Here is a 10,835-nt window from a genome sequence, read left to right on the forward strand (position 1 = left end):
GTGGTGCGATTGTAGAACTCGCGGAGCGTTTCCCATGCTTCCATGGAACGCGTCGCCGACCGGATCTTGGTCTGGTGCTGGAGTTCCACACCCTGGGCGATGATGCCAAGCGCCTTGGCATCGTTGACGAGCCACGCCTCTGTGATCTCGTTCTCAGGCTTGACGACTTGAATATGCGCAAGCAAGCCCTTTCTGGCTAGCGTCATGCGCATATTGTACTCCCAATGGAAGTAGTTCCCACTCCCGAGGAGGACTTCGGCACGCTTGGTAGTTGTCATGGTCTTGAGCGTTCTTGCGTGGAGCGTTCCGGTCGAGTTGAGGTTGCGGCTGTTAACCTGTTGTTGTTGTTAACGGTAAATGCCGAAGTGAGTAGATTAAAGTCAATTAAATCTGTCCTCTAAACTTCAGTGCTCCTGGCCATCCACCAGATTAACCGGTTTGGGACCGGTCCATCCTGGAACGTTCAGCCGGTTAATTGAACCGTGCAGAGTCGGTGTGAATTAACAGTCCTTAAAGTACTTTTGCAAAAGAAGGGACGGTATCAGGTTGTCATAGGGCCGCTGGTGTATCCTTTTGCAAAAGCTCAACTGATTCTGCTCCGTCTATAAAACATGCGACAAACTGTGCGATTCGTAACCACTTGGCATACTTTTTTGATCTATTCGTATATCATGATGTATCATCAATGCATCTTCAAAGATTTGTTACAAGAGATGGTGCAAACAAGTACAGTGATTTCGCTTAAAGGCGCATGGGGAGTCCTTAGGGAAATTAATATATTAGATTGTATGTTTAACTTTAGATAAGTGTATCAGGAAAGGGTTAATGATTTGCGCGCTCGACTCCAAGAGCCATTATTGTACTCCACATAATTCATGATACCGGTTTCTTTAACTGGTCAGGTTTAATGTTATTATGCAGCGAATACTAATCGTTTACTAACATTAGGACCAGCCATGGATGGCCCGGAGTCTCCTTTATCGACTACAACCTCTCGTTTGTTCTTATCTTGCGTGTATTTTGCAAAAATGCAAGTTAAGCAACATGAGTACTCAAGTACTGAGAAGAAAATGGTGGTGAGGAGCTACACCTTTTTCGCCCTATAGAAAGAACAAGGACTATTTTGCGGAAAGCGCACGATAGAACTTGTTGCTGAGTGCCTTGGCTGTTCAACGGACACGGTAGCACGCGTAATTGCAGTGTACAACGCGAGTTAGAACTTTATGCATTTGATATTTAACAGCTACATATCAATTACCTTTAACATCTAATATTTTGGTGCTGTATTCCTAAAGCCTGTTTCGAATAGCCAGGGAAGGCCCGCATGTTTGTCAATCATACATTCGCTCCAGCGATTCGCGACTTCGTTGTAAAGCAAATATGGCAGGCCAGGACGATCATCTTGTCTTCTTTACTCCACCTTACCATCCGACATTTCAACCAATCGAGCTTATTTGGGGGATTGTCAAGAGGAGCATCGCAAGGACTCTAAAAAGCGGCGCTGATGTTGTCAAGAAGGTACTTAAAGATCTGAAGGAATGCGATACCGAGTGGCTAAAGGCTTACCGCCACGTCCAGAAGACCGAGGATGTCTACATCAAGCCTGATAGCTCTAACTGCTAAAAAATGCACCTTTATAAATAAATACTTTTCATTCGCGATCTCATCTTGCTACATCACGATGCGACACAACGATTGACGACTCCACTGGAGTCGTACTGCGTCTTTCTCATGAGAACCAAACGAATCTCATTATCGGCAATGATAGCTCTTAGATTATGCATAACGAGGCCAGATCAGCCTCCGAGCAATTTAGAACTTCCAAGATCCTTTTTTTGAGAGCCCATAGCGCTAAACATACTGCGAATTAGCTAAAACCGACCTGATTTTCAGACTCAGAAGGCGAGAAAACCTTATATATCTAACTATCGATATTGGTTTTCATAGAATAAGACCCTTCTATTGTGTGCTAAATTTTGGTATTATGAGATATGCGGAGTACAATAGTAGACGGTGATTCACCCTGGAGGAAAGCTACATGAATGCCTCCGCAAGTAGTAATGTTTGGGCTACAGAAAGACATTTCAACTAGAGTATGTGCACTTCCTGACAGATTTGGTTGATCGGCTCGCTCGACTACTGGAAGCATTTATGGAAGTGGAATTTCACAACAACAACTTGAACAAACATTAAACAAGGTCCTATACAAAACCTGCGGCTTGAGTAGCTATGACTCGCCGGAGCGGATCCTGTCGGTCATAATACGGTACATTTTTGGGCGAGCGACGGTAAGCTGCATTTGCTGCCAGAAACGTTCGAATTTCCCAGTACAGATGTGCTTCAGGCGTGGAGCCGCTGGTCGTTCGGAAAGAGCAGGCGAGGGCCAGCCGCTGTACAGGTCTATCAGCAAGTGACCTGTCAACACGTCGAAAACGAAAAAGTACTCAGAATGGAGAGTGATGACGAGCCGATGAAATACCAGAGCAGCCAGACAAACTTCAGGATTGACTGCACGGTGATATCAGCAGATAATATCGGAAACATAATCTGAATACCTTCCACAATATCAGCATTGTCGCGATCCGTAAGATGAGGTGGTAAAAGCAAGAATTGTGCACTGTTTAGAGGAAGTCCTGCCACGACTCTTCCAAGAAACTGGTCACATGCTGTTTTTTCGTGAAAAAGTAGCGGTCGTGCACTCCTCCAAGTGACCACACACAGCGCATGCACACGCTGACAATATGGGGAGCCCAGGTACTTCCATTACAGGCAAATGCTGCAACACCGAATGCGCTTCACAGGTCTTCGTGTCGGCAGGTTGATCTAGCGTCCTTGCAAACGCCTTACGAAATCGGTTTCGCTGTAGTGATTCAGGAAAAAGTGGGCCCACATCTTGGCGAGGACAGCAAGACCAATATTATGTAGTAAATACTTAGAGTAGTAATGTCCACGGCGATAAAGGGCTGGCATGTATATGCTGAGGGTCTCTAGGTCCAGTACCATCTTGATTTGCTTTGCATTTGTAAAAGTTAACACCGAAACTGTCGTCATGGCTGTTAAAGTGCCCGGTGTTGATTATTTCGACAGACTGCGCGCGACACATAAGATTCCACAGCAGCGCCAAGAACAGGTGGGAAAACCCAGCATCCGATATTATGTCTGCTTGCATACGCGCTCGTATACAGAGAATATGGCTAATTTCCTGGGATTTCTAGTGTCTCCAGCTCCATGTTGATTGCGGGAAGCCTCAAACCTCTTAAGACCGGCAAAAAATGTTTTAAGGTCGTATGCATACTCCGCTGGAGGTGACCGTCGTCTCGGTCTATAAATGTCATTTATAAAACTTATACATCCACTCAGCGCCGTGACCTTTAGGCATCAAGTTAAGTCGTTCATCTTAGCCAGTCAAACCTCTTCAAAGCGCGATGTCCATATCGAGCTGCCCTTCAAGCGTTCCTTCTCTCACGAAAAAGCGTTCCAGTTGATCCTGCGATGTTCTAATCCAGGATTCGATGCCACGGTGGTAGCTTTGATATGCTGTTTCTGTTGTTGACGACGTGCACGCAAGTCAAACGTTGTCAGCGCACAGACCGCCACCTTGGACATTAGCTGCGTTGAGGGTGGTCGTTGAGGACAAGTCGGTGCCAGCAGTGACGCTGGGGATGTCACTCGTAGCTGAGCGAATGGCAAGCATCTAGCCCGCTGGGAGCGGGTAGATGTAACGGGGTTACATGGTGTGGAACACACAGGGGTACGAAGTACCCGGAGAGTTAACAAACTCTCAGTACATAAATTGGAGAGTTAACAAGGTCTCTCAGTACGCTGGCTGAAAGCCACACGTTATGCATTTGATTAGGTTTTACTATGCTAGATAGTTAAAGAGATATATTTACCCCTAGGCGGCTTGGCCGCAATAATAGTAAATAAAACACTTCTGGTTTAGAAGCATAAAAGTTAAGGTATTAACTTTGAGCCCTGGTCTTGGGCTGTAAGTGTCCTTTGGATAAGGAACTTAGTATTAGTGACTCTTTGAGTCGAACGTCTTCCTCTGACGCTAAAGCTACGGCAGCCCCGCTGCACTTGGTAGCACTTGTAGTCAATCCCGCTCCTGAGTCGGTTGACTATATCCTCTGCGAGGATGGAACACCCCGTGTTCGCGAATTCGCCCCCGGCGCAGCAGGACGCGCTTACTAAGCTTATGTCCTTGCTTGGCCCGGAGGGCGTGGCCCATCTTGCATCGCAAGGTCCAGAGGCGGTCACCGCCAGGCTGGAATCGTTCTCCCGCTACGAGAACGCGCTCTTGGAGCACGTCCAAGAGAAGATGAGCGCCGCAACGGCGGCGACGTCGATGACGCGTGAAGAGTCTATGAGACTGAAACCGCTCATGGTGAGCGTAAAAACCTTCGAGGGGAAGGATGGAGAGAATCTCCTTCTCTGGACCCGTGAGGTCGAGATGGCCATGGGATCGGCCCTGCTCCGGCCTGAGCATCAGCGCGTTGCGCTGGCTATCTCCAGGCTTGGAGGTCGTGCTCGCGAATGGGCACTAACGTGCGGCACGTCTGTTGACGCTGCATTTCCCACTTGGGATCAGCTGAAGCAACAGCTTTCGCGCGTGTTCGCGCCGCCTAATCAGGCGTACCGCATCCGGTCGAAGTTCCTTGCTACCCGCCAGGGTAAGAAGGATTTCTTGGACTATGTCCAAGAGTTGAGAACTCTTACCGCCGGAATGGCGGCGGACCCTCCTCCGGAACTGGTCAGCGTGACCGTGTTCATGGAGGGACTTCGTGTGAGCGCAGCTCGAACGGAAGTGTTCCGTGTACACCCTAACGCTTTCGAAGAGGCGGTGGATGTGGCATTGAATGCCGAGCACAACTTCAGGTCGGCGCGACCTGGTTGGAGCGCTGGTAGCGCAAGCTCTTCGAGCGGTCCAGAGCCGATGGACCTCAGCTATGCGGAAGGTGAAGAAGCGGAGCTTCTTGCTGCGGAGCAGCGCGCCGGCATCCGCCGATGCTTTGTGTGCAATAGCACTAAGCACTTGAGGGCCTATTGTTCTCTGCACAAGAAGCGCGAGGCTCCGGCGAGCCAACCCTCCGGGTCATCGCCGGGAAACGGCAACTCCCAGCCTACTGGGGAAGAACTGAGTTCTGTTGTGCCTCGAAGAGGTAGAGAACAACGGGGCTCAGCCCCGAAGAGAGCTGAGCTCTCTTACGAGAAGAGTGTGTGCAAGCCGGGCTTGCTGGTCGTTCAAGCGAACTTGAAGGGCTTTGCAAAGCCATGGAGAGTCTTGATTGACTCGGGAGCCTCGGGCAACTACGCCCGTCGCTCCACCCTAGAAGGGAGTCAGCTGTATGCTGAAGCACTGGAAGTGCCAACGAGAGATACGATCTCTGTCCGTCTCGCGACGGGGACACTGGTAACTGTGTCGAAGGTATCTGTCGACCTTGGAGTGAAGGTTGAGAACTTCAATAGCGTGGAACGCTGTTTGGTCTTAGACCTGGATGCGAGGTATGACCTCATCCTTGGCATGGCATGGCTGGAACGCCATGAGCCATGGACCGACTGGAAGTCGAAAACGCTGGGTGCGTCGCACCCTGCTCCTAGTGGGGCTTTGGTGAGTCATGAGCCCACCTCTGCTAGGAAGCAGAAGCGCTTGTGGCGCGAGCACGAGGCCGAGGCGGCCGTAGTGCTGGACATCGGTATGTCCGAAATTGTTAGCAACGAGGTTGCTGTTTGCCTTGAGGGCGAACGTGGTGCGGCAGGTTATCCGCTGAGCGGTGCAGGTCAGGTCAATGACCAGCTGCTGGGTCCTGGTGAGGACGAGCGCGGAGTGGCGCGTAACCCACTGAGTGGTACGAATCTGGTCGATGACCTACCGCTGCGTGACCCGAGGGTCGCGGTCGACTGCGACTCGAGGCATCATGGGTGTGGCCCAGGAGATGCAGGTGCAGTGACACCTAGTTCACTGTGTGAAGGTCAAGGACCTCTTGACTTTCAGCCGAGTGTCTTGCGAGACACTGTATCCTCTTCGAGGAGTGATGGTGCTGCTGCACCCGGTGGTGGTGATGGAAATGTCGCCACACCGCCCTCATCCGGCCGGGCTCAGTCGCGGATGGAGGGGAGAAGACGATGCAGGGCGTCTGTGACGTCTTTGACGAAGCCTTAAAGGCAGGCGAGCTAGCCGAGGTGGTCCTGCTGGGACCTGAGGAGGAGTTGAACTCCTCATCCGTCGTGGACGACGCGGTCCTAGAGCACACCAAGAAGGCGCTGAGCGCTAGAAGTGGATCGGCGATCCTTAAAGATCCTTCGGATCCCTTCTACCCGGTGGTGAAGGAGTATGGAGACGTTGTCTCTCGAAAGACCCACCGACGGGCCTGCCTCCGGATCAAGGCGTGTGTCATGAGATTGACCTGGTTCCTGGAACCAAATACTGCGTAAGTAGGTAATGGCCTTTGCCGAGAGAGCAGTGTGACGTCATTGACGCATTCTTCCGTGCGAAGCACGAGGCAGGGATGGTGCGTGAGAGTAAGTCTCCGCACTCGACACCCACGTTCTGTGTCAGAAAGCCGAACGGCAAGTGGCGCATTGTTCATGCTTTTAACAAGCTAAATGCGGCCACTATTCCGGCACAAACGCCGATTCCTCGCAAAGATGTTCTGCAGAACAACATGGTAGGCTGTACGTTGTACAGTGCGCTCGACTTGGTCGATGGTTACTACCAATTGCTTATGAGAGCGAGCGACATTTCGCTGACAGCGGTGAGTACTCCGAGCGGTATGCTCTGGGAGTGGCTGGTCATGCCCCAGGGGCTGTCGAACGCACCAGCAACGTTCAGTCGTCTTGTGACGCAGTTGGTTTAGGCCCCACCGGGCGTACGCTCAGACGTACTTTGACGATAAATTCGTCCATAGTCGTACCGAGCACGGAAAGTCAGACGTGGATAACCACATTGACCACTTGCGAGCGGTGCTCGAGTGCATGCGCACTAATAAGCTGTATGCCAACTTGAACAAGTGCGTCTTTGGCGCGGAGGAAATACCTTTCCTCGGGTGCTTCATTGGGAAGCGGCGGATCCTGCCAAAGTCAAGGCCATCGTGGACTGGCCGGTTCCTAAGAGCCAAAAAGACTTACGCAAGTGGCTAGGCTTAGCCAATTACTTGCATAAGTACAGCGCGAACTACGCGGAGATGGCTCGGCCATTATCAGATCTCCTTAAGAAGGACACACCATGGTGCTGGAACGTCGAGCACGACGGAGCCTTTGAGGCTGTGAAGGAGAGCCTCCTCCAGGCTCCGATCCTTGCGCTACCGGACCCGGATAGTCCGTTTAGCGTCGTCTGTGACGCCTCCGATTTTGCAATCGGTTGTGCTTTACTACAAGCAGACACCGAAGGGCGTGAACGCGTGATTGCGTTTGGGTCTCGCCAGCTCAAAGCTGCAGAGAAGAACTATCCAGTTCATGACAAAGAGCTACTTGCAATGAAGTATGTTCTAGTCAAATTCAGGGTACACCTGCTAGGCTCTAAGCCTTTTATGATCTTTACTGATCATGCGTCGCTACGCACTGCGACACAGTCGCCTAATCTCTCGCAGAGAATGGCAAGATGGCTTTCCTTCTTTGCCGAGTATAACTTCGAGGTGAAGTACAAGCCGGGGCGACTTAATGTAGTGGCCGATACGCTCTCGCGCAGGCCGGACTACGAATTAGCTCATGTCACGACAGTGACGTCGTCAGTGCCTGACTTGATACGCAGGGCGTATGCGCAGGACGACATGTGCGTAGCGCTGCTACGGCTCTTGGGAGCGAGGAGTTTAAAGACTCTGACAAGGAATTGTCTGGGCGCTTACGCGCGAGGCTGCATCGATACTCGCTCGATGGTGGCCTGCTCTACTACAGCACCGATTTTGAGGATAACCCTCGTGTAGTCGTTCCTCATGATGAGGATCTAAAGTAGAATCCTCTTTGAGGTTCATTGTACGCCCGTGGGCGGGCACTTAGGTCGGGAGAAGACCTATGGCTCGGTGAGCTCGATGTACTGGTGGCCCAAGATGTATAAGTGGGTCGGCACCTATGTACGCACGTGTGAGACGTGTCAACGGACAAAGTCCGCGCCGAGCACGGCAGCGCCATTGGTGAGTTTGCCTGTCCCCAAGGGATGCTGGCAGTCCATGAGTATGGACTTTGTGTTTGGCCTTCCCAAGGAAAGGGGGGGACACGGGTATAGTGGTCTTTGTAGACCGATTGAGCAAGATGGTTCATTTAGCGGCAGTGCCGGACACCATTGATGGTGAAGGTACAGCTGTGCTGTTTTTAGACCTAGTCTTTCGCCAACATGGCTCGCCTGAGGCAATTGTCTCGGATCGAGACCCGCGCTTCACCGCGAAGTTCTGGACGTCCCTCTTCAGAGTGCTCGGCACTCGTTTGGACATGTCCACAGCGGACCATCCGCAGACAGACGGTCAGACCGAACGCGTGAATCGCGTTGTGGAGGATACCCTCCGAAGCGTATGCGCTGAGGCGCCAAAACGCTGGAGCCAGATGCTCCCACTCGTTGAGTTCGCATTAAATAATGCAGTGCACGCCTCGACAGGCTACACTCCGTTCTATGTGAACGGCTTGGTTAACCCTCGCGTCCCACTGACGCTGCCACGCAGTGGCTCAGGGCTTGATGGGGGAGGGATAGCCGAGCGACTAGCTGATGTCAGCCCTGTTGCGGTTCGCAAGCAAGTCGATGACTTTGTCTCTTTGAGACTGAGCGTAATGCGTCAAGTACGCGACACTATGGCTGAAAGCTAAGACACGCAGAAGGAACATGCAGATGCCAAGGGCAGAAGCAATGTTGAGACGTTTGAGGTCGGTGACCAAGTTTTATTAAACGCTAAAAACCTACCTACTCATGCAGTGTCTGCAGTCTTTAAGATGAAGTTAAGACCTCGGTTCATAGGACCGTTCAGGGTCGTGACCAGGAAGGGCCTAGCGTATACGCTCAACCTTCCGAAGAAGATGCGCACGCATCCGGTCTTCTATGTTGGCTTGCTTAAGCCATATCAAGACCCTGCTCAAGTGAGCGCGGAGGCGTTGGCACCAACGGTGGCTGGACCACGGACAGCTGCAGGGCAGCAGGTGGTAGAGCCACGGGAGGCTGAACGACAGCAAGTGGTGGATCCACAGATGGCTGATCAACAGGTCGCGGAGCGAAGTGCTCGAGATGCAGGAGCAAGGCAAGCTGAACGTTCAGCCGAGCGACTGGACGCTCAAGGTCCGAGACCTGGTTGTGAGTCAACAGTGGTGGCTCTAACCTATCCACAAGGTGGATCATCTCTTCGAGATCGACCGATGGGCGGTGAACGTTCGCGTCGTGGGCGCCGGCATTGTATGGACGCAGACGCCGTTCCGGCAAGTGCTGACTCTCCCCGCGAGAGCCCAGCTGAGGCAAGGCCTCCTCCTGCTCTGCTCGATGAGCATGGTGAGCTCCACTTTCACGTGGAACGCCTTGTGGTGTGGCGTAGACGCCAGGGTCGTACCCAGTACTTGGTGAAGTGGAGGGGTTACCCTCACTCACAGAACGCATGGGAGTTTGAGGTTATCCTCCGGCAAGATTGCCCTGACGTCGTTGACGCTTACGACCGAGCACATCATGTGCCGAAGCGCCACCATGGCGTGCGACAGCGTCGCCAGGCGCTGGGCGCCTCCCACTAGAGTGGGGAGCGATCAGGTCAGTAGTTGAGCTCAGGCTCTGACCAGTGGCTGCAGCAGCCAGCTCGTACATATGAGCGGTGCTCGCAGCGGGAGCAGGAGGTAGAGAGACCTCGTGGTGATAGGGACATGGTCCCGAAGGAAGCAGGTGCTTCGTGTTGTGCTGAGCAAGGTTCAGGCACAAGCGTCTCGATAGACGCATAGTTATTTTGAAACAACTTGCTTGATGAGCATGATCCAAATGTGGATGCGCTGTAACAGCGAAAGTGGTGTTCCGGACGGGGATCGAACCACTGGCCTTTGGCTTGACAGGCCGGAGCTCTACCATTGAGCTATAAGGGCGATGTTCGTACGTCAGTCCGAGAACGGACTACTCATGGTGCGCCCGGGTGGATTTGAGCCACCGACCTGTGACTTCCAAAGCCAATGCTCGACCACTGAGCTGAAAGGGCGTTGCCCGTAAGCTTGTCCATTCAAGGACAACAGTTCATGGAACGAGAGGGCTGTGCTCTAGTGGGTTCGAACCACCGACCTGTGGCTCTCAAAGCGAACGCTCATCCATTGAGCTAAAAGGGTGTTGCCCTTAAGCTTGTACAAGCGTGAACAATCGTTCATGGAACGAGAGGGCTGTGCCCTGGTGGGTTCGAACCACCGGCCTATCGCTTGTGAAGCGAGTGTTCAGCGCTGAGCTGTTGTCGACGACTCGAATGAGTCAATGGCATTGCTCTAAGCAGTCCGCGACTCTTGGAGTAGGCGCAAGGCGCGAGCGTAGGTCTGAGACCGCTTGGGAGCAAGATGTGCGCTGCACTTGGATCATTGGGCCGTGGGCCGACGACGAGAAGTTGGGCATCAACGATGCGTAGGCGTATGTGAGCTCACGGAGCTGTACAACGCTGGTGTAAGGTGTAGTAAGTAACCTCCGCCGTCTTAACAAGACGTGACCTTGCTGAGGAAAGTTTCGAGAACGGAATGTTCTCGTCTTAGTGGTTACATGGTGTGGAACACACAGGGGTACGAAGTACCCGGAGAGTTAACAAACTCTCAGTACATAAGTTGGAGAGTTGACAAGGTCTCTCAGTACGCTGGCTGAAAGCCACACGTTATGCATTTGATTAGGTTTTACTATGCTAGATAGTTAAAGA

At 52.2% G+C, this 10,835-nt stretch overlaps 1 pseudogene across 1 annotated transcript; it reads right to left on the reverse strand.

The window, feature by feature from the left end:
• Positions 1 to 10,197: 10,197 nt before the first annotated feature.
• On the reverse strand, positions 10,198 to 10,269 carry PITG_28228 (annotated as a pseudogene). The gene has a single exon. The product of its transcript is annotated as a tRNA-OTHER (tRNA).
• Between the last annotated feature and the right edge of the window lie 566 nt (positions 10,270 to 10,835).

The sequence above is a fragment of the Phytophthora infestans genome, genomic scaffold, assembly GCF_000142945.1.
Source record: "Phytophthora infestans T30-4 supercont1.36 genomic scaffold, whole genome shotgun sequence".
NCBI lineage: Eukaryota > Oomycota > Peronosporomycetes > Peronosporales > Peronosporaceae > Phytophthora > Phytophthora infestans.